This window comes from Octopus sinensis, linkage group LG11, assembly GCF_006345805.1.
Source record: "Octopus sinensis linkage group LG11, ASM634580v1, whole genome shotgun sequence".
In the NCBI taxonomy this organism is placed as follows: Eukaryota; Metazoa; Mollusca; class Cephalopoda; order Octopoda; family Octopodidae; genus Octopus; species Octopus sinensis.
The window spans coordinates 42173559-42198371 of NC_043007.1; the positions used below are offsets into that span (position 1 = coordinate 42173559).

Genomic DNA, 24813 nt, shown 5'->3' on the forward strand with positions numbered 1-24813 from the left:
AGGTGCATGAGCTGAAACATTCATATTAAACACTGGATTTGAACTTAAGGTGCATGAGCTGAAGCATATTAATAACTTGTTATTTATAGTTTTAGATAGTTGGCAATGAAAGGTCAAATATTATCCTTACTTCTGTTAGATTTTCTTTCACTTTTTATCAGTAGAAATCTGTTTTTCTATATCTTGACAGAATAGGGTTTTGTATTGTCCTAATTCAATTAGTTTATATTAGATTTGAAGAGAAGTTTTTATGGCTATGTTAATGGATTTTGTCCCAAGTCTAGAAGCCTGTATATTGGCTTGTCTGTATAGGTACTTTGAAATTAATGCTGATATGTTACATAAGGGCAATGTCAGTTTTCAAGGAATTAGTGTAATCAATTGAATCAACCCTAGTGTAATGTCTGGTTCTGATTTTTATCAACCAGAGGGGTTTTGAAGATAGTCTGGTTGAAATTTGAACTCAAAAACATAACAGTAGATATGATTAAATTGTCATTAAATATTCTGATGAAATGGTAAATATTTTCACTGTTGTTGTGGTTTTCTTTATTTATGTTCAGTGTTACAATTGAGTTGAAACAACAAAATGTCTGCAACTTGAGTAAACTAGAGATTTGAGTTTCATGAGAGGAATGGGGCCATGAAGACTATGTCTACCAGACCAATTTGCATTTCATTCGGAATATAGTTTCACATTGAAGCAGCTACTCTATTGGAACCAATAGTAAATGTTTGAACTTGGTACAGGGGTTTAGTTCATTAAGATGGGTCATATATCTGTAATTAATCACATTGAATTGATGAGACAACCCCTTTTTGTTACATAGAACGGTAGGTAGTCTGTTTGTTATAAGCAGCATTGCCAAAAGGTCTTTCCTTTAACACCAGCCTGAAGCACTTGAAGTGAGGTCTTAGATAATTTGAGCATTCTATGTTAAAAAATGCACAAATACTAAGACTTGTAGCAGATTTGATCCTCTATAAAATTGATTGCCTTGCTAATAATAACTGTCAAATCTTCTTCAAATCACACTGCCATCTTCAAAAGTCACATCTAGGATATAGTGAATAATGTAATCTGCTTAGATGCACAATGTCAGGGGGAAAAAAACAAAACAAAACATTGGAATCCTGGTTGGGACATCTTTCAGGGCTGGATTGGGGCTAAACAACATCCCTAAGTGATGTCAAGGGAATGGGGAGAAAATGACAACTAGGTGAATATATAACTCTTGTTTCTGTTTTTCACTATACACACACTTGCATGCATGCACACAAACACAAGTACATTTGCATGCATGCACATACTCATACACATACTCATACACATACTCATGCACATACTCATGCACATACTCATGCACATACTCATACACATACTCATACACATACTCATACACATACTCATACACATACTCATACACATACTCATACACATACACATACTCATACACATACTCATACACATACTCATACACATACTCATACACATACTCATACTCATACTCATACACATACTCATACACATACTCATACACATACTCATACACATTCACAGACACAGTGATGCATGCACACATACACAAACATTCAGTCATACATGTACACATACACACATTCATGCTGGCACACATTCATGCATACCCACATTCACACATACATATTCTCACACTTTCACACACACACATGGCACAAAACATTTCAACTGTCTTTTTTTCCTCATTTTCTTTTCCTAAAGAGGCTCTAAGCACTTTTTCCTTGTCTCTAAATATAGAAATATTGTTGTTTAGTGAGCTGCATCTTAATTTTTTCCTCCTTTTCCTCCTTTCTTCTTTCAAGCCAAATAATACATTTAAAAATAGTATTTGTATTTTATTGTTTTGCTTTCGTCCATCTGTTAAAATGTATTGACAAGCCAATGAAAAACAACCTAACATGGTCATGAGATCTGCCAGAAGCAGCAGCCAAATCTTTCTCAATCACAAAAGGATAATGTAGTTCTCTATTATTCTAAGATGGCAAAAACAAAAAAAAAAAAAGAAAAGAAAGAAAAAGGTCTGACCTTGAAAACTTTTGGTTATAGATCTGCTCAAATAAGGCACAAAACAAGATGATTGTAAGCCAACAAACGAATGTCTCATTGTTGCTTTGTCACTTTTCCTTCCATGCTCACATGGGTCAAACAGAATAAAGCACATTTTCTACAGTTGCCAACCCTCACCTGTCTCCAAATAAGGTGATATTTTCCTATGACCAGACATGTTTGCAACTATCACAAAGTCAATGTCAAGACAAGGAAACTAGTTCACAAGCACACACACACACATTCTTCCAGTTTTCATCTACCAAATCTACTCACAAGGCTTTGGTAAGCCTGAGGCTATAGTCGAAGCTACTCGCTCAACATGCCATACAGTAGGACTGAGCCTAGGACCATATGGTCAGGAAGCAAACTTACCACACACCTTCAGCTGTGCCTCTGTGTCTGCTTGGTTGTTTGCTCTGTTTGAAATAGTTGCCATAATCTCTCTCAAATTGCACCTTGCCACCTACAGAAATGATGAAGTTATCTCCAAGATGTATAATGCTTGAAAAGAAAAGAGATAGCATTATCAAAGTTGGGAAACCTCTAATACTAGGTCTGTTCTCTCTAGGCTGTCATAGAGCTAAACAGCAACTACAACAACAATGTTTGGATGGGTGACAAAAGCTGTTTATCAAGTAACTGATATCCTGGATATATTAACCTCTACAACTGTTGTCAAGGGCAGTGTGGCTAAGACATCACAGCTGGAAATAGTAATGGATAGATATAGATTCTCTTGCTGTTCTATTCTTTCTTGTTGCAGTTTGAACAGCTTCTATTGTTCTTTGTGAATGAGTGTGCATGCGTGTGTGTTGTCTACATTACATTAAATCTGGTGGTCAGTTCCTTCCTTTCTCTTTAAATATCCATAGACCTCAATCCAATTTGATTCCACTCATCACTCCTACTTACACATGAAGCACATATGTGAATCTGCATGCGTATATGTGTGTTTGTGTTGCTGGGATATGTGTGTATGAATGATACATGTGTGTGTCTGCATGTCAAATGTGTGTCTACCTGCCTCTGAGTGTGGATGTAAATGTGGGTGAGTAAATGTTTGTGTGTGTGGACATGAGCTGCATGTGTATGCAAGTGCATGGATATGTATATGGATGCATTATGTGGTTGTGTATGAGTGTATGTCAATATGTGGTTATGGATGTCATGCATATGTATATGTGGGTGCACACACACACACACACACAGATGCACTAAAAAGTTATCGTACTGACAGAACATTGGTGATGGCGTATGAAGCAATATGGCATTTATAATACAGTTTGAGTGGACAAGCAATTTGTAGATTTTTATAATCAAATCTACCACTGGTCACTTTATTCTACATGCCCCAGTTTAGCTTAGTGCTGAAAATAAGTATCCGATTGCCTATAAATTTTGTCTGCAATAGACTTGGTCTTCCTTTCCGGTTGGAAATGTATCCCACTTCATGCTGTGAAACACAAGCTATGTGTGAAGACTTCCAGAATTTAGATTTTTATACTTTCATTTGTTTTTCTCCTCTGTTCTGGTGACCAACTGTAACTACACACATGCGCGTGCACACACACACACACACACACACACACACACATTTTCATTGATATATGCATTCTCTTATACTCTCTGAAATTCATATGTGTTCACTCTCTTATGTGCGTGTGCATGCGTACACACATGTACACACATACATACTGTGTTATAGACCTACACCTATGATTATTGGTTTTTGAGGTACAAGTCTTGTTGCAAAGGAGGAGCACTGACAACCAAATCAATTTTAATAACACACAAAACAGGACTAATAATTATGTAAAAACAACTGTAGATATTTATGGAAGTTTCTTATTATGACACTGTCATTGTATCCCAAGCAGTTTGATTTACTAGAGTTGTGTTTTGTTGCCTTCTCCAGGTAAGCAAGAGCCCTATGGTTTTTAGGGTTAGAGGAAGGCATCATGTAGAAATAGGGAAAGATTGAGATGCTTGAGCCTTTACTTTGAGTATTCTGTTTAAAGTAAAATAGCTACAAACAGAGACCAAAACATTTTAACTCCATGTGCATATGAAAAAAACCTCTCTGCATTCACTTGACCAGCTAGAAGCAACAGTCAAATCTCTCTTCAAATCAACCTTACCATCTTCAAAAAAGCAGAAATGTTGGATAATGCAATCATAAATACACTATGCCTGGGAGTAATACAAGATGGTCACAGCTCAAATGTCTGTTAGATCAGTGAAACCTCTATACAGTTGCCTAGGCTAGTTTGCACAGTCTGAGCTCAGAATCTCTGCTCAAATCACTCGTTTTACCGTATATTTCTATATTTTGGAGTTATAATCCTTTCTTCAGGACATTTGGAAAAGTGAGGGATGGAAAAGTAGTTGCTCAAATACATAAATAAATACATGTATAAATAACTAAAATGTACTCTTAGATAGTCACAGACTAAAAAAAATATTATGATCATGGATTTGATGTTTTGTTCATAGCTCTGCTTGATCAAGTCTGACAAGGGCTAAGCAATAATTTTTAGCTACACACACACACACACACACGCATGCGAATGCATTATACACGGGTAATGACGAGGATATTTTTAAAATATGTTTGACTTGAGGTTGGGGGGAAAGGGGCACAAAATTCTTTTCATACTTTTGTTTTACATTTTTTTTACCAAAATTTTAAATTTACATTTCTTTCCTCTATTTTCACCCCCAATTTAAAGAGTTATCTGATGCTTAGTATATTTTGATATACTACTAAGCAAATTCATCTGTCATATTCTAAATGTTTTGACCCACATTCCTAAAAGAAATATCTTTAGACACACACACACACACACACATGTGTATGTATACACATTAGACATACTCAAACATCCATGTTCATATACATAGATATATATTCACACTCCTGCACTTACATGCACATCAATACAGTATAAGTGTAAAGATATAAGTACGTGTGTGTCATTATCCATCATATTATACATATAGATAGATATGTGTGCATGCATATAGACAAATGTATACAGACAACTGAAATGTATATGGGAAATGTAATTAATATGGGTAAGAAGGGAAAAGAAAAGTGGAGTTTTATAAATAAATGATCTATTGGAAGAAGAGAAACAAACAAATCAAAAGAGAGAAAAAGAAAATGAAAGCAACTACATGTAGAGCTTATTCAATGCTTTCATTGGTCTTTTCTTTTCATTTACAGATCTCACTCCTACACCTTCTTGCTCTCTCCCCTCCATACACAGAAGTTCTCCTCCAGGCCATTAAGAAAAATCCTCAGTTGAGCTTCATCTTATTCATTATACTACTGTTACCATTCCATTTCTCTGTTTCTCAGTTAATTTAGCATGCTATTCAGAAAATACCAACTTTATTCCTAGCTACATTGTGTATTATTTTCCCTTTATTTCTTTGTTTTTGTTTTGTAGTAGCATGTGTGGTAATGATGATTGTGGTAGTGGTGGTGGCATTAACTGGTAATGTAGCTGGTTTTAGTGAAGGTAATGGGGACAATGATGGTATCTGTGGCAATAATTGTTGTTGTGGTGATGATAAAGATGATGATGGCAATGTCAGTTGTGTTGATGACTTTTTAAGCAGAGTAATCATGTTCAAGATTAGATTTAACCCTTTCACTTGTACAGCTAATTGTGCCTCTATATAATGGCTATTATTGTTGCTTAAAACGATTCTAATGTCAAGCCAATAATGGAACTTGCATGCAGTATGTCAGCCTGCTAGAAATAGCACCCAACTCTGGCTTGTATCATACCTTAGTATCTAAATAAAGGAAGCACACGTTTGATTATGTAGATAGTCATTATCATCATTATCAATGTTTTATGGTCACTTTTCCATGCTGGCAGGAGCTGGACGTGTTTCCTGAGGCAGTGTTTTATGATTGGATGCCTTTCCTGTTGCCAACGTTTTAGTCGCCTTTTACAACATGCAGAGGTATTCACTGTTTGGGAGAGGAAAGAATTGATGAAGTGGTCATGGCTGAAACATTTTTGGTCATAGGTCTGCTAGATTATGGTTGACCAGGGAGCAAAACGACATCAGTAACTATTCTAATATAAGCTTGATGGAGCTCCTAGTTGAGGTAAGTGGAGATGATTAAAAAAAATCATCCACTGTAGTAGAAGAATTTGAGAGGGAAATATCTTAAGTGTGTTAGTGATTGATTGCTTAAGAACCTACAAACAGCTTACTTTGAAAATTGCAAGCCATGATGTGCATAGTCTCTCCCAGAAGAGATTTACTTTTTATTCAGTTTTCCATCAACACAGGTATGACTGTGTTAAGTGGTTCCAAGTTTGATCCCACTGTAGCACATTGTGCAAGTGTCTTCTACCATACCCCTGAATTGAGCAGTACTTTGTGACCAAACTTCGTTGACTGAAACTGTGGAGTTCTGCCGTGTGTGTTATAAGCTAAAATTACAACCATCATTCACAAACAAGTTTGGCTTGGCAGCATATGTTAGGTTTTTACTAATTGTTTTAGGCACTCCTGTAGCTGTGAGCTGATATAGATACTCTCTCAACCCTCCCACCCTTGATTGAGTAGAACATGAGTAAGTCACAGCTCAAAGGAGAGAATGGTCTGCATCAGCCTAAGGGTGGGCTATTACTCATTTTGTAAGCTGAGTGTACTGGAGCAACATGAAATATACAGTGCCTTGTTTAGAGATCATGTAAAGTTACACACATACACTGTTTATGTGTGTGTGTAAATACCTACACACATCTGCTCATGTACCGGAAAAGATATAATCATTGGCAAGGAAACTGAAGAACTAGTACCTGAATTATAAAGTCCCTTAAGGTATTTGTTTTCCATTGAGTTACAGTCCATTCTTTTACAGTCAGAAATGCAGTGAACCAGTGACTGGCTTATTGGAAACCTGTAACCAATGGTAATTTCATTCACAGATTGCAAACTAAAACTAAGCATCAGTTTTCAAAAGTTCTCCCAAAGTTTATAAGTCATTTAGAATGCATTTATCTAACTTGTATCTTGTTGAGGCTTAACCCAGTTGAGCAGTCCTTACAGTGTGTGTGTGTGTGTGTGTGTGTGTGTGGTCACTATTAAGATCACCAAATATTATAAAACCTAGCATAGGTGTTGTTTATCCCCCTGGTTGAGCAAATTTATGATTATAGATATTTCAGTCATATCACCCCTTGTCTCTTCATTTAGGATTGTTAACATAATTTAATGTCCTTTCTGAGGGGTATAATTTGAGAGATTTGGTTGCTATTTTATAGTTGTAATTGCAGGAGATATTTGTCACCATAAATTGATGATAAAGTTGTTAGGCTATAGAAAAACAGAAGAGTTTGAGTGTTAATGCTTTTACTAAAGAAGAAATAATATTCCTTGTCAGAAAGTCCAGCATAAAATGCCTTTCTTCATCTTACATCATGCCATATATTTCTCATTTGTTTTTATTTCCTTGTTTAATTCATGTCATTTGCTCATCTATTTACTATCTATTTTTGGCTAATGAGAAAGTCTGTACAAGGTTTCCCATCCTGCCAGAAATAGCAGCCAAATTTCCAACTTGTCACACCCTCTCTAGTCTGTCTTAAGCCTGTTGGTTGTTGAGGCCAGAGCTTATCTGGATTTTCAAGGTATTCATTACTGATAGTGCAAGACACCTCACCCCAAATTGGGATACCAGTCTGTTGCAAAATTATCTCCCCCTCTTTCCATAGGTACCACTGGTACTCATTACTGGAACCCCATAAAATGACATACTATACCACCCAGTCTGAAAATCAAACCCCTTATCTAATAATCATGAGGCCAACCCCCTATTCACTAGACTATGTATTTTCACAAACCACAAATTTTCTGACAGAATGGAAGAATGGATATATTAGATTATGTTCTGGATAGTCTGACTAGATGTGTTGGGGTGGAGGATGATACAGCTGGAATACCTTTGATCCAGGTTGACCTGAGACAAAACACCACCACCTTTCCCTTTTCATTACAGAAATAGGGTCTTCTTTTCAGTTAGGCCTTGTGTAAAAACTGAAAAGTAAAAGCTCCTACAGTTCAGAACCTTATTTTCAGGTGCTGCTAACCAATGTGATGAAAAGGTTCTATAGATAAACACACTTCCTTCTACACTTGTTTTGAAAGTTATATAACAGTTTGTTTAAAGATCAGCTAGGAGTGGGGAAATTAAAACTAGGTTAACCCAGAAACAGATGGACTCTAAAGGAGAGGAGCAACCAAATTAGAGAGATTTTGAGGATGGTTGGTATTAAATGGAAATATTAAGTTGAATGACTTTGAAGTGACATCTCATCTGCATTGACTTCATAACACATTCAAAAAAATTTTTTAATGAAAAGAAAACACTTAATTTTTTTAGTGTTTGATATTTTTATCTACTTATTGATTGGTTTGTTTATTCATTCTAATTGTTTTTTGCTTCAATAAACCATAACTTTTCAAGAGGCAACTTAATTTTTTTAAATTCTCAGAGCAATTAAAGTAGAAACATTGTTTGGTCTTAACTCTTTCCATTCTTTTTACCATTCTCTTTCCTTTCCCCTGCTTCTCTACCTCTCCTATCTTCCACTCACACCTCTATCTCTCTGAGAATTTGAATTATAAAAGTTATTTTCTACTTGGACATAAGTCCTGAGATTTTGTGGAGAGGGATAGAATCAATGAAATTGACTCCAGTTCTTGACTGGTACTTTATTTCTTCAGTCTTAGAATAAAAGACAGGAAGTACAAAAAGAACAACAACAATGATAATTTTGGCACAAGGTCAGTAAGTTCAGGGAGAGGTTAAGTTGGTTACATTGACCCCAATGCTCAATTGGTACTTATTTTATCAACCTTGAAAGGATGAAAGGCAAAGTCAGCCTTGGTGGAATTTGAACTCAGAACACAAAGATAGAAGAAATGCCATTAAGCATTTTGCCCTGCATGCTAATAATTCTGCCAGTTTGCTGTCTTAGAAGTTTTCTTCTGTCACAAGGATGGCAGATGAGTGAACAGTTACAGAAACAAGTTATGAAAAGTATGGGAAGCTACACAGACTGCATAGAATAAAAACAAAAACTATCTGAAGTCAGCCTGGAAACTCCTCTAAACTAAGATTACTCTAGCAGCAAGAGTTAGTGCCTTTCCCAGCTGTCATTTCTTACCTCCAGACAAGGTGCATGCTGAGTGTGGGATTATATTTGATATTCTCTCATACCTTCAAACAAATTTACTGCAAAGTAGCACCTTTTTCTCAGAGTGGAATTTGAAACAGTTGATGGGGGCTTGGCCAAAAAGATTCACCGTGATAGTATTTACTAATTTTCTTCTTACTCCTGTTTGTACTAAGTATGAAACATTATTCTGGTAGCTGTAGACTAATCTAATATTTTCAAATCATTCTGCTGCTTAACTATTGAAATCTACGTGCACCCTCCTCTCTCTCCCTTTCTCACAGTAAAATAGATTTTTGTAGCTGACAGTTGGTCTTTTAGGACTTGAGTTGTTGATCATAAAACTAGCAATGCTGATGTTGAAATTTTAGCATTTGATTCTAGTTTGGACCAAATAATTTGTTGGTTTTTATTATCTACATTATTGTCAAAAAAAAAAAAAAAATCACAGGAGTTACTAATTTTGGTGAGAAAGGTGTAGATAGGCAGAAGAGCAAGGAAGACACAATGTGAGAGTTAGTTTAGAGGTGCAGTGGCCATAGAGTATTAGCAGTAAGATGTGGAGAAAAGTAGTTTTTCTGTGAACTAGAGGTTGTAATGTTTTGTGAATCTTTTATAATCAACCAAATAGACATGTTGATGCAGCCTTGAATGTTAGCAGCACTACCTCAGCTATGTGAGCCTGAAGTATGTTGATGTGCCACTTATGGAGGGAGAAAATATCTAATAATCATTAGGGAGAAATATCTTTGTTAATGACCTCCATTTAAAATATTTGAATATTTCTTTTCCTCATGGCAATCTAATGTTATTTATATAATTTTTTTTTCTGATACAACTGTAGTAATTGAATCCTTTGTATGAATCGTGTTTCTTATTTGCTTAACACTACTGAACCTAAAGCTAACCATCATCATCATTGTTTTAATGTCCACTTTTTCATACTTGCAATGAGTCTGGCAAAATTTGTTTTGGTAGATTTTTCTAAGACATTCTAAGATTTTTCTGATGCTAATCCTAACCTGTTTCCAAGGTAATAAATCTCCAGTATATCAAACAAAAAACAACCTAGACATAGTTAGATAGTTACAAGCTAGAAAAAAAAAAAAGAATATTTGAATGAGACTTTTGTTTATAAAGATCACACAACGTTATGTCAAGAAACCCAGGAATGGTTGACTCTTGGCTATAGTTACAATACCAACTGACATCTACACAGTAGGACTTGAACCTCTTACTCTGTGATTCTGAAGTGAATTTCCTAATAGCACATCCATGCCTGATGCATTATTAACATTGAGACATGGTGACTGAGAAGGATAAGTTATAATCTGTATTATAGAATTTGGATTACAGTTCCTAGAAGTTTACTTATAAAACAAAGAGCAAAGAGCTTAACAGAACAAATAGTTAAATTACTAATCTTTTTGTTGTTATCAACATAAACTGTATAATCCTCCATTTGTCACACTTTCTACAGAAATTAAGACCAATAAATCTAGTAGAAAATAGATGTATTGCGTATTAGAAACTACACATAACTACTCAACATTGGCAAAGTTATATAGACAAAACTGGCTACCCACCCCGAGAGTTAAATGTTTACAAGCTTCACATATTTTGCTTGAACTGCACTGTGGCTCTTTAACACTCTTTCTTGAATTCTTCCTTTCCTGTCATCCATTTCCTTCACTGTCATGTATGTGCAGCTATAGAATGATTTCTTCAGTTCTTTAGTATTTTCGCTGTCATCTGAAGTAGTGTGATCCTAACCAGACTTGCATTGTATCTAGGATGACAGTCTGCATAAAGTTGTATGGAAGACCAGGCATTACTTATGCAGATTGCCCCTCTCCAAACTATTGATGTTGTCCAAAGGAATGGTTAAGTGTTAAGTTACCAGAAGGAAACTGAAACTGAAGGCATTATTAAACTACCTCAAGATCTCTTGATTTGTAGTTCATTACATTGATCCTGGTAACTTCACTGATACTAATACTTTTTTTTTTATTTTGTCGACCCCAGAAGGATGACAGGTGAAGTTGACTTAACTTCGATTTGAAGATGCTGTGAATGTAAAAGAGCCAGAAAAAATACTGCAAAGCATTTTGTCCAACACTTTAACAATTTTGCCACTGCTAATTATATATGTTTCTCACCTGAATCTAATTATTGCTTTTACTTCATTTCATCTCTGTTTTATCTCTTAGATATTTTATTTAATATTCTGGTGAACCCCCTTCTTTTTTTGAACCTGCATTCTACAGGAATTATCTTTCTGATAACCATAGAAATTTTAAAATCCTAGGTGAATATTTACTGCTCTAAACCTCATCAGGATCTATTTAAACTACAAACCAGGAAAAAAAAAAGTTTCTAGGTACAACCCTTTCTTCTGCTCAGCTAGACTAATAAAAAAAAAAAAGTTCTTAGCATTATTTGTCTATTGAGAAATGATAAATTGTTCTAGAATATTTCAAATTTAATATTTGATTTCTAATATTTACAAAAGAAAAATCAATTTCCTTTTCTTGTATAATTTGTGTGTGTGCATTTGCATGCATATTCTCTCTGAAATGTTTAGAAAAGTCCTAAAATGAAGGAACAGAGCTACAATCTTGATGCTTAAACATACCGTTGATATACAATCTCTGCAATTGGCAGTTACAGGGACATCCAATTGTAAAAAAAGAAAAAAAGAAAATACATGTATAACACCCATCAAATTCCTTGTGTAGTACAGCACTGGAATGGATTGTATAGAATGAATGTAGCTGCATGTGTGGCTGTTTAGTTAAGAAGTTTGCTTTCCAGTCACATGGATGCAGGTTCAATTGCACTGTGTTTGGGCAAATGTCTTCTGTAGACCCAGGCTGACCAAACCTTTGTGAGTGGATTTGATAGACAAATACTGAAAGTAATCGACCACCACCACCACTCTCTCTCTCTTTATATATATATATATATATATATATATTGGATCATCCCATTAATAATGTGGGTTTTTCAATTGCATGAACTAAAAGTTGGATAAACTACCTGCATCAACTTCCTATAAAAGCAAATAGTGATTTTACCTTGTCCTTATTCTTAGTGCAAGTTTTGAAGAATGCAGTTTGATTTTAACACTTACTTTTTCAAAGCTATAAGGAGCATATTTGGTATATTTTGCTTCATGAGTTCAATAATGCAACGGAAGGTGTGAGGAATATTAATGCAGTGTATGGGGACTGAACAATAAGTGTAAGCCAGTGTCAACAGTGGTTCCAGAAATTCCAAGCTGGAAAATACAACCTAGAAGACCAACCTTGTCCTGGAAGATTTGTAGAGCTTGATGAGGACATCCTGCAAACTCTAGTGGAACAAAATCCCATCATAACTTTTCAGGAACTAGCAGAAAAGCTTGGATTTGGTCATTCAACCATTCATTGACACCTGTGTACCATCAGAAAAAAAAAAAATTGGGTCAATGGGTCCTTACAAACTTTCCGAGATAATTATGTGCAGACAGTGAATGTGTGCTCTTCTTTGCTGTCATGTCTCACAAATGAACCTTTTTTGGGTCGAATAGTGACTGGTGATAAGAAATAGGTTCTCTATAAAAATGTTGAGCACCGAAGAGAATGGGGAGGGAAAGGAGAAACATAGGCACCCCAGGCTAAAGAAGGTCTTCACTCATGTAAGGTGTTATCTGTTTGATAGGGTATGAAAGGTTTAGTCTACTTTGAACTTTTAAATCCAAACCAGATGATAATGAAGGCGATCTACTGTGAGCAGCTTCAGCAGCTTAAGTTAGCACTAGAAGAAAAAGAACCATCTTTGGTTTCAAGTCAAAAGGTGCTCTTCCATCAGGATAATGCTTGGCCACATACAGCGAAGATGACATACCAAAGGCTGGAGCAGATTGAATGGGAAATGATGCCCCACCCACCATGTTCACGGGACATTGCCCCATCTAATTATCATTTATTCCGCAGTCTTCAAAATCATTTTGACGGAAAAAACTATGAATTCTGTAGACAGGGTCAGAACAGTAGTGGAGAAGTATTTTTCATCACATACAAGTGAATTTCAGAAAAGGGACCTTGCATGTATACTAAACAGGTGGAAGAGTGTTGTAGAAAATGGAGAGTACATTTTAGATGAAAAAACATTCTCTTAATGTTAAAAAATAAAACAAGTATATAAAAAAATTATTTCTGGGATGACCTAATAATAATATATATATATATATAGATATGTGTGTGTGTGTGTGTGCATGTGCATATGTGTGTGTATATATATGTGTGTGTGTGTGCGTATGTTCGTGTGTGTGTATGTGCGTATGCATGCACATGTTCGCTTGTGCGTGTGTGTGCATACGTGTGTATATATACATCTGTATATATGTGCATATATATGCATCTGTATATATGTGCATATATATGCATCTGCATATATGTGCATATATATACATCTGCATATATCTATGTGTGTGTATGTTTGTGTATGTATACGTGTGTATACATGTTTGTGTATATATATATATGTGTGTGTGTGTGTGTGTGTGTGTGTGTGTGTGTACATATAATGTATATGTTTGTCTCCTTCCCTTGATAGTGCATGATAGTTGTGCGTTTACTGGCATACAAGAAATGTCACTCATTTCCAGTATTCTTTGAAGACATATCTGACTGTAGGGGGGAAATATTATCTTATTTGGAAGCAAGGGCAGGTAGGTGATAGAAATAGCATTCAACCATATGAAACCTGCATTTGTAAGCTCCATCCAACCCAACCAAGCAAACATGGAAAAGTGGATGTTAAAATGACAAAAGAATAAAGCTGCTTTATTTCCTTCTAACTTATGTAACCCATACCTGCATGGAAGAATAGATATAAAGCTACTTTTGATTATGTTCTCATCAGTTTGTGAGAAATATTGAAATCGGTAAAAGGTTATGCTTCAAAACTGTCTCACCATTTACTTAGCGATTAACACTTAGTGACATTAAACACCAGTTGCATTATTCCTGCTGAGAATCTGCCACCAGACAGTGCCAGACTTGAGATATTGAAATATTAAAACAATGTTGGTTTTGCTTAGTTAATCAATATAACAGCAGTTAATACTACACTATTAGAATTTGGATGATGACCAATTTATCATAGATCTAGCACTTAGATGCTTGCAGCACAAGTGTTTGTGTGTGTATGTATGTGTGTGTGTGTGTGTGTGTATATATAGTCGTGTTTTGTTTTTCTATTGTTTGCAAACTACAAAACATTCTTATGAAATTTTAAAAATTATATTTTCACAATTTCACACTTTTAAACCTTTTCATTAAGTTGTTGCCATCATTTAGCTTCTGACCATCTTGTATTTAGGGTATCCAGGACAAAAAAAAAGAAAAATTATCTAATGTACGCATTCTTGTTTTAAGATAGTAGGATATAATTTGAAGGAGATTTAGCAATCACACATTGACTGCCTCCTTAGTTCATTTCTTCATTAAGTTATTTGATAGCAGTGTTTTTAAGGTGTTGTAAGTAGTCGTCAGATTTGGAAACACACAGTGCATGAGACAATCCACATGCCTGGTGATGGTGGTGGTGATGGAGTAAATACTATTTTATAGGTACATCCAAACCATTCCACACTGGACATTGAGACATTGAATAGAATAAAATGAACAACAGTATTTTCAATTTATCAAATCGATATACATATTTCTGGAGATTTACTTAAAATTTCATCAAGATATATCATTTAATAAAACTTAACTTTTTTTTTATATGTGAGTCACTGTATTGAAAGTGACTCACTATCTTTCCAGCATTTGTAGTGTGCCTTTTGGTTATGATAATATACAAGTGATGGCAATGGGGTACTATTGACAAATAAATGTTGGTTCTACCTGATGTCTTGAGTTCATGAAAAAACATCTTACAAGAAAATATTCAAGGTTTCATCTGTCTGTGATATTTTCTTTCCTGTGCTTATTTCTTTCCCTGTCATATTTTTCTACTGCTGTCAGCCATTGGATAGACTGTAGCTATACCGGGATTGTTGCTTTCAAAGGCTTGTAGCCAGTTAAATCAAATTCAGTATTTCGTCTGATATCTATTTTATTGAGAACAGAAGGCAAAGTCAACTTAGGCATAACAGAATGTAACCAAATGCCATTAGATGTAATCAAAGTATTTTAAAGTTCCATCTGTCTTCATGATAGTATCTTCTGTATTTTGGTAATGACAATAGATTAAAAAAAATATTTTAAAGAATTAAAAAATATGACTTATACACAACTGTGGTGAATATATTATCTAAATTACGCAAATATGAAAATAACCCTGACATCTCATTTTAACAGATATATTTACCAAAATTACATAAAATTATTTTGAAATACTAAAGAGTAATTATATTCAATAACATCACCATTGGCTTCAACCACTGACTCCAGATGACTTTGGAATCTCTTGCAACTCTTCTGAACAGTCTTCTTGTTTAAGTTGGTGAATGCTGCCATAATCCTTATCTTCACTTCATCTTTGGTGTTACAAGTAGTTCTGTTGATCTCTTGCTCAACTGCACCTCGCACATAATATAAATGGGGTTGCAGTCTAGGTAGTTAGGTAGCCAGATGTTAGAGGGGATGTAGTTGCAGGAATTGTCTGACTGGGTTCTCCTGCTTGAGTGGCATGGTGCAAAGTCCTGTTGCCAGACATAGGGTCTTCTAGCTGCTACTCTTTTGACCCAGGGCAGCACTACATCCTTCAAGCACTTGATGTAGGTCTCCGTGTTGAGTCTGAGGCTGTATGGGAAGATGAATGGAGGCATAACGTCACCATCACTAGTGACCACTTGATGCACCATGATGTTGAATGGATGCTTGATCTTTATCACTCTTGGTGCATGTCCTCAGATTGCCTGACCAGCTCCTGTCAAACCATCTAACTCATGCCAGCATGGAAAGCAGACATTAAATGATGATGATAATTTCTAAAGTTTAGCATAAGAACATAAATTTGTAATGGGGAGGTATATTTATTTCTACTGATCCTAATACTTGGTTAGTGAATACTAAGACAGATAGATGAAAGGTAAAGTTGATTCTGGTGGGATTTAAATTCAAAACCTTTTAATAAAATACCATGAGGCATTTAATCTGATGCACTACAGTTTTCTATCTCTCCATTTCCTAATTAACAGTAATAATATTACTCACCTTCCTTAATCTTCTAAGCATTAAGCTTAATTATTTTCCCTTCACTCATTATAAAACTAGAAATAATTGAACAAAATCCCTTTCTATTGTGTTTTAATGATTCAGGTGCTTGCCATCTTGTGTTCTCTGCACACTCGCTCATATAAACTCTCTCTCTCTCAACCCCCCCCCACACACAAGCACACACAAACACACATACGCACACACAAGCAGCACATTTATCTTTCTGAAACATCCTATTTGTTAATTCAACTTGTTGACTGACTTAATGACTGACTTATGTAAAATTTATTTCAAGTGTTTGAATGTTTTCATGCAAGCAGGTGTCCACTGCATGCTTGTTATGTTGTGTAATGAGATAATCACTTGTATGCTTTATTATATACAAGAGTTTTGGGTTTTTTTGTCTTTTGTTTGTTGCTTGATATTTTTAGTATCAATCCTAATCATCAATTTTACCCTCTTACATGCAAAACAATGGTGTATGACTCTTATTCTTTTTTTCTTCTTCATTTTACCTAGTGAAAATAAGATCAGGGTATGGATAGGTCCATGTTGATTACACAGGGTAGTTTATCTTATTCACATCAGACCCATTTCAACTCCCATTGAAGATGTAAGATGGAAACATTTCTCAGTCATTTTAATGTGGGGAAGTCACTTCTGAAATTGTAATTTTAATAGTTTCCATTTGATGGGAAGTATGGATTTGTGTTTGTTATCTAGGCTCCGAATGGAACGGTAAGCATACTTTGTATTTCTTTTTTTGTTAGTTTATGTATCAGATGATTTTTTTGATTTTTTTTTTTGTATTAGTTGATTGACAGATTCAGAACAGTAGACAAAATACCTTGCATCTATTTAAATTCAGTGTTTAAATCTTGCTTCTTCCAACTTGTCTTCTTGTCCTTCCAGGTTAAGGTGATAGAATAAGAATACCATTCAATTACTGGAATCAATTTAATCAACTATTGCCCCCACTGACCACCAAAAGATATGTTAGAAATCATTAAGGAGAGTGAATTGGTAGAATCATTAGTGTTGAACAAAATGCTCGGTATTTCTTCTGGCTCTTGACATTCTGAGTTCAAATCCTGCTGAGATCAACTTTGTCTTTCATCTCAAGGGATTTATGTATTAAAGCATCAATCAAACACTAAGATTGATGGCATAGACAAACTCCCTCCCTCAGAATTGCTGGCCTTGTGCCTAAAACAGAAACAGTAGTGTAGTTGTTGTTATATGAAAGAATTTTTATGAAATATGCCACAGATTATTTTCGCTTTATTCAATTTTGTGACTGTTGAAATAGCTTAAGTTAATATTTTTGGGAAAGGCATGAACATTACTACATCTCATTTTTCTTCTTCCTTACCTCAATATTGAGGCATCTGTAAGTAAAGTTCACATGCATAAATATGTGTGTTACATCTATATTTACATATATCTATATGCAAAGGCAAAGTTCATACCTCTTGGTATATATATATGTGTGTGTGTGTGTGTGTGTGTGTGTGTGTGTGTGTGTGAATTTTACATCCTTTCAGTTCAGGCTCATTAAAAATAGCCCTGCACGGAAAACGCCATGCCACCACCAGTGAGACAATGATTCTAATCTTTATGGGATTTCAACCATCTAGAAATAGCAGCTAAATTTCTGTAAAATTATACCTACCATCTTAAAAAGGAAAAAAATACACATGTCGTGTCTTAAAACAAAAATGCAGGCTAGTCATGACTGTAAGGCCTTTGATCATAGGTCTGTTTGATCAGTAAAACAACAATGCTAGTAAATATAAATCTATAGCATGTGTAATAATGCATGTTTGTCCTGTGCTCAGTAACCAACTATACTGTCACAGCTTAAGGCATAGGTACAAATTATGCTTCTCAGAGATAATTTAGCTTGCAACAAATACACAGGTGTGTGCAAACCACTGCTTAACTTCAGAAAAATGTTGAATTTTTACAGTAAGTGTTAAAATATAAACCAACAAGAGCTGTACTCAAAAACTGATTATATTAAATGTTCATATATTTGGTGCTTATCAACTTACTCTCCTCTTATCTTAATTGGATTGCTACTGTGAAGGATCAGAAGTATCAGGAAACACTTGATTACCATCTGGCTATTAAAATGCTCTCTCTCAGGTATCACTCTAAATATTTTAGAAAAATTTGAAATCTTTTAAAGCCCTTCTTACACTTGCTTCACCCAGTCTCTCTGAAGTTTCATAGATTATAAGCTACTTCATAGAAGATCTGTATTGGTTAGAAATGATGGAATGCCCATCTTTGTTTTCAGTTTCATCTGAGTTCAAATACTGCTTGAACCAACACTTGCCTTCCATCTAGTCTGGAATTGATAAAATTATTCCCAGGCAAGTACTGAGATTGATTCAATTAGCTATGCTCCTCTTTTACACTGTGGTTTTATATCAATCAATGTAAGAAATCTTTGTCCTATGTATGCACCGTGCTTCATCATTTGACTGGACTTTTGGAATTGTTTGTGGTATATTCTTAAATGAAGTCTGTTGAGTTTAAATCCTCCACCCTTTCTCCTGGTTTTGTTTTTTTAAACTGTAACTGAAACCTTGTTGGGTAAAAACAATTTTTGTTTCGTTTTTTTTCTATTTTCAACATTGTAAATGAGAGATGTCAACAACTTCAGCCATTTGTGTTCTTATCTTCGTAATACAGCCTTATTTTTATTGCCAATCTAGTTTTAAAGTTTCTACAAGAATTCTTTTCCTTTCTTTGTCTTTTTTTTTCAAGTATTTTTCTAAATCAAGATTCCCAAATGAAATATTTCCTACTATACAGCATCTGAGTCATCTTGTAAAGATTTATTTGGATTAAAACTCGAGTAAATAAGAATATGTGATCAGTTAACAGATTCATATATTCAGAGCTTACTTAGATTTTCATCAAGTCCACTATATCAACTATATTCTCTTCCTGAATTAGGTTGAAAGCCTTATTAATATTCTGTCATACAGAAATGTCTAGCATTCATTCTTACTGAATTAGGCCTAAAGCAATATATGTACAACACAAATGTTTAGTATTCAGAATATTTGCAAATATATTATGAAAAAATGTTATTCTTTTAAATCTTTTTGTTTAGTTTTGTGTCAGTCTAAGCCAAACTTCATCTTCCTCTCTTTCCCATTGTACATATGTGTTAGTACATGTTTGTATATTTGTGTGCATGTCTGTGTGTGTCTTTAATGTTTCTGTACATATGCATATGTGTATACATGTATATGTATGTAGGTGCTGCAGGTTTGACTGTGTAGTTAAGTTTGTTTCCCACATGGTTTTGGGTTCACTCCCACTGTGTGGCACCTTGGGCAAGTGTCTTTTACCATAGTCCCAGACCAACCAAAGGTATCTCCTACCTACAGATGTGCAATCATGCTGTGAAATTTGTTCTTTGCCTATATTTGTCGTTGCTGGGCTGTGGAGGGTTAAGTGTCAAACTAACTGCAGTCATATTTAGTCCCAATATTCTGAATTTAGAATTGTAGGGATGGAACAAGTGACTCTCTTTCACCCTCCAGGATCATTAAAGCATGTATCACCCATGTCCTATGTCCCACCTTCAATTGTATGATTTTCTGTTGGTACAAGATGTTATTAGTAATGTTATAATGATCCTATTTGTAATCCTATTTTCCATTGTGTGTGTGTGTGTATGCATGTATTTGACTGTGTATGTGTATATAGAGTAGTCAGTCAATGCAATCATTAAAACACCAAACAAATACCTTATAACAACTGTATTAGCTTTTACGTATTTGAATTCAACTCTTACCTTGCCCAAGTTTGCACCATCTTTCTGGGGGGGGGGTGTCAATGAATGAGTTCTTTTCACTCTTTCCCTCTCTCTCAACCAGCTACCCTTCACTGTGTGAGAGTCACAGAAAGCAGGAGAACCACTTACTGTTCCTTTCTTCCAGAAATGGAGGGTTGAGCTAGGGGTCAACAACTTCTTTTCATCCAGCATGCTACAAAAAGCATCCAAAGAAATCTGGGAACATGATAGGCATGGCTAGACCTATGTACCTTACAGCACAGAACAATTTAAAAATGTGTGTGTGTGTGTGTTATATAATAAAACCAAGACTAACGCAGAAAAGTGATGAGGATGATGATGGTCATGGTGTGGGTGGTGGTAGAGGCCATGATGAGGGTGATGTGGATGATGATGTGTATGATGTTGACAGAAAGAATGTTAGTCCCTTTGTATCTGTTATTTCAGGTAACATGCTATCCAGGCAGCTGGTTGTGGAGTGCTAGGTTTTGTCTCTGCCCCTTCTCACACATTCATATTGATAACCTCTTGTTTGTATGTGAATGACAGAGAGAAAGGGAAAGAGTCTGAGAGAGAGGGAGAGAGAGAGAGAGAGAGAGAGAAAAACTGTTTTTTGCAATGCCTGAGTCATAGTTGTCATGTCAACACAAGAAGTTACTGCTGCAGTGGGAGGGCGTGTGCAGTGACCTCTTTGAACTCTCTCTCCCTCCCTCCCTCCCTCTCTCTCCCTCTTAGTTAATAAAGGTGAGGATGGTAACAGTAAAATCCTAGAGAGGCTGTCCATGTCTGTGTTTGTGACCGAGTTTTCTATCTCTCAGTGGAAGCTATTTTGCTTTGCTTAATTTGCTAATGAATGTCCTTTAGTGTGTGTGTGTGTGTGTGTGTAATGATTACATGCAAACATATGTTTACATGAATCTAGCCCTTTCCAACAAGTACTTTTAGTTATCTGTTTTGTTGTACTTATTCCATTTCTTTTTCTTAAGAGGTTTACATGTGTGAGTCACCTTCTTTGTTGTTACTCTTTTGATATCTTGAATTTTGATTATATTTTATCCACGTTATTATCATCGTCATCATCACTACCACCACGATTATTTCTCTTACTGATATTGGCTGCATAGATTTGCACAAAGGCTTAATTTTGAACACACTTGTTATTACACTGTTAGAGTTTTACAGTGTTCTGGTACTATACTCCATCTACGCACGCACACATTATAATTCTCCATAATTATCTATAAACCATCACTAAAATCAAAGGCACAGCTGTATGGTTAAGAACACACACTGGCTTGGTGACTGTGTGGTTAAGTTGTTTTCACAACCATGTGCTTCTCAGTTCAGTCTCACTGCACAACACTTTGACCAAGTGTTTTCTTTCACAGCCTCAGACCAATGAGTGTCTTGTGAGTGAATTTGGAAAATAGAAATTGTGTAGAAGCCCTATGTATGTGGTACCAAATTTAAAATAAAGGTTGATTTGTTTGATGAAAACATCTTAAAGCAGTGCTGTAGCATGGCCACAACCCAATGACTGAAACCAGTAAAAGAATATAAAAAAAAAACGTAGGAGTGGCTGTGTGGTCAGTAGCTTGCTTACGAACCACATGGTTCCAAGTTCAGTCCCACTGCATGTCACCTTGGGCAATTGTCTTCTACTATAGCCTTGGGCCAGCCAAAGCCTTGTGAGTGGATTTGGTTGACGGAAACTGAAAGAAGCTGTCGTATATATGTGTGGTGTGAGATGTGTGTGTGGGTCTGTGGGTGTGTGTGTGTGTGTGTGTGTGGTGTGTGTGTGGTGTTGGATTTATATATATATTATATATATAAAGTGTGGGTGTTCTGTTTGTCCCCCAACATCGCTTGACAACCGATGCTGGTGTGCATATGTCCCTGTAACTTAGCAATTCGGCAAAAGAGATCGATAGAATAAGTATGAGGCTTACAAAGAATAAGTCCTAGGGTCAATTTGTTTGATTAAAGGCGGTGCTCCAGCATGGCCACAGTCAAATAACTGAAACAAGTTCAAGAGTAAACCTAATTTTTCTAAACCATGGTTTTCTTAAATCAGCCTTTTGGTCAGTTGTTACATACATCAGCTGAGTGAGTTATTTTTTGCATAACCATATCAGTCCATTAATGTGTTGCACAGTCAACTGAAAGTCCGACTGAACAAAACTGTGGTTTGGATTATGTAATCCTGTTTATCTTGTAGACAGATATCAGACTCTTAATTCAACAAGATTGTGTTGAGTATTTTGTTTTTTGTGTACCACTAAGTAAACAAAAACTACACACACACACACACAATCATCATTTAACATTCATGTTCCATGCTGGCATGGATTGGACATATGTTTGTGTGTTTGTGAATATATGTACATGTATATGAATTTTGTTTGTATGGGTATGTATCAGTTTGCATCTCCCTTCTGTTTTTCTCTCTCTCTCTCTCTCTCTCTCTCTGTTCTGTTTCTCTCTCTCTGTTCTGTTTCTCTCTCTCTGTTATGTTCTATCTCTCTTTTATTTCTGCTGGTTTATCTTGTTCTGTTCTCTCTCTCTCTCTCTATCTCTTCACTCTCTCTTTTCTGTTTTTTTCTCCCTTCTCTCGTTCTCATCTTCTCTCTCTCTGTTTCAGTTTCTATCTCTCTCTTGTTCAGTTTCTCTCTCTCAAACTCTGTTTCAGTGTCTCTCTCTCTCTCCCACTCTGTTCGTTTCTCTCTCTCTCTCTTCCACTCTGTTAAGTTTCTCTCTCTCCCCCACTCTGTTCAGTTCTCCTCTCTCTCACACTCTGTTCAGTTACTCTCTCTCTCTCTCTCACTACTCTGTTCAGTTTCTCTCTCTCTCTCTCTATCTCTCACTCTGTTCAGTTTCTCTCTCTCTCTCAACTCTGTTCAGTTTCTATCTCTCTCTAACATCTTTTCAGTTTATCTCTCTCTCTCTCTCTCACTCTGTTCAGTTTCTCTCTCTCTCTCTCACTCTGTTCAGTTTCTCTATCTCTCTCACTCTGTTCAGTTTCTCTCTCTCTCTCTCACGTGTTCAGTTTCTCTCTCTCTCTCACTCTGTTCAGTTTCTCTCTCTTCTCTCTCTCTCTCTCACTCTGTTCAGTTTCTCTCTCTCTCTCTCTCTCACTCTGTTCAGTTTCTCTCTCTCTCTCTCTCACTTGTTTCAGTTCTCTCTCTCTCTCTCACACTCTGTTCAGTTCTCTCTCTCTCTCTCTCTCTCTCTCTCTGTTCAGTTTCTCTCTCTCTCTCACTCTGTTCAGTTTCTCTCTCTCTCTCTCTCACTCTGTTCAGTTTCTCTCTCTCTCTCACTCTGTTCAGTTTCTCTCTCTCTCACTCTGTTCAGTTTACTCTCTCTCTCACTCTGTTCAGTTTCTCTCTCTCTCACTCTGGTTCAGTTTCTCTCTCTCTCTCACTCTGTTCAGTTCTCTCTCTCTCTCCACTCTGTTCAGGTTCTCTATCTCTCTCTCTCTCACTCTGTTCAGTTTCTCTCTCTCTCTCTCTCACTCTGTTCAGTCTTCTCTCTCTCTCTCTCTCACTTGTTCAGGTATCTCTACTCTCTCTCTCTCACTCTGTTCAGTTTCTCTCTCTCTCTCTCTATCTCACTGTGTTAAGTTTCTCATCTCTCTCTCTATCTACTCACTCTGTTCAGTTTCTCTCTCTATCTCTCTTCACTCTGTTCAGTTTCTCTCTCTCTCTCTCTCACTCTGTTCAGTTTCTCTCTCTCTCTCTCTCACTCTGTTCAGTTTCTCTCTCTCTCTCTCTCTCACTCTGTTCAGTTTCTCTCTCTTCTCTTCTCTCACTCTGTTCAGTTTCTCTCTCTCTCTCTCTATCACTATGTTCAGTTCTCTCTCTCTCTCTATCCTCTCTACTATGTTCAGTTCTCTCTCTCTCTCTCTCTCTCACTCTGTTCAGTTTCTCTCTCTCTCTCTCTCTCTCACTCTGTTCAGTTTCTCTCTCTCTCTCTCTCTCTCACTCTGTTCAGTTTCTCTCTCTCTCTCTCTGTTCAGTTTCTCTCTCTCTCTCTCTCTCTCTCTCACTCTGTTCAGTTTCTCTCTCTCTCTCTCTCTCTCTCACTCTGTTCAGTTTCTCTCTCTCTCTCTCTCACTCTGTTCAGTTTCTCTCTCTCTCTCACTCTGTTCAGTTTCTCTCTCTCTCTCACTTGTTCAGTTTCTCTCTCTCTCTCTCTCTCTCTCTCTTCTTGTACAGTAGTTGAGGGAAGTGAAATCTTAGAATTTACCTTGTATAGATTGAACTTGATTCTTTTCCTCTTTGTTACTATATCTAGCCTGGTGACACTAATTAGAAAAGAGCAAAACGAGAGAGCCTCTATGTGGGCACTCAGTTACCTAGAAATAGTAGCCAAATCTCCTTCAGTCATAGCTTAAAATCTCAAAGAAAATATACATCATATTATGTAGTCCTACAAAACATTAAAAAGACTGGATGGTCATAGCTGGAATGCCCTTAGTCATAGATT

At 36.1% G+C, this 24813-nt stretch overlaps 1 protein-coding gene across 18 annotated transcripts in view; it reads left to right on the top strand.

Moving 5' to 3' along the window:
* LOC115217047 (phosphofurin acidic cluster sorting protein 2) overlaps positions 1-24813 on the top strand; it is a 313884-nt gene that overhangs the window by 61375 nt on the left and 227696 nt on the right. The window lies entirely within an intron of this gene.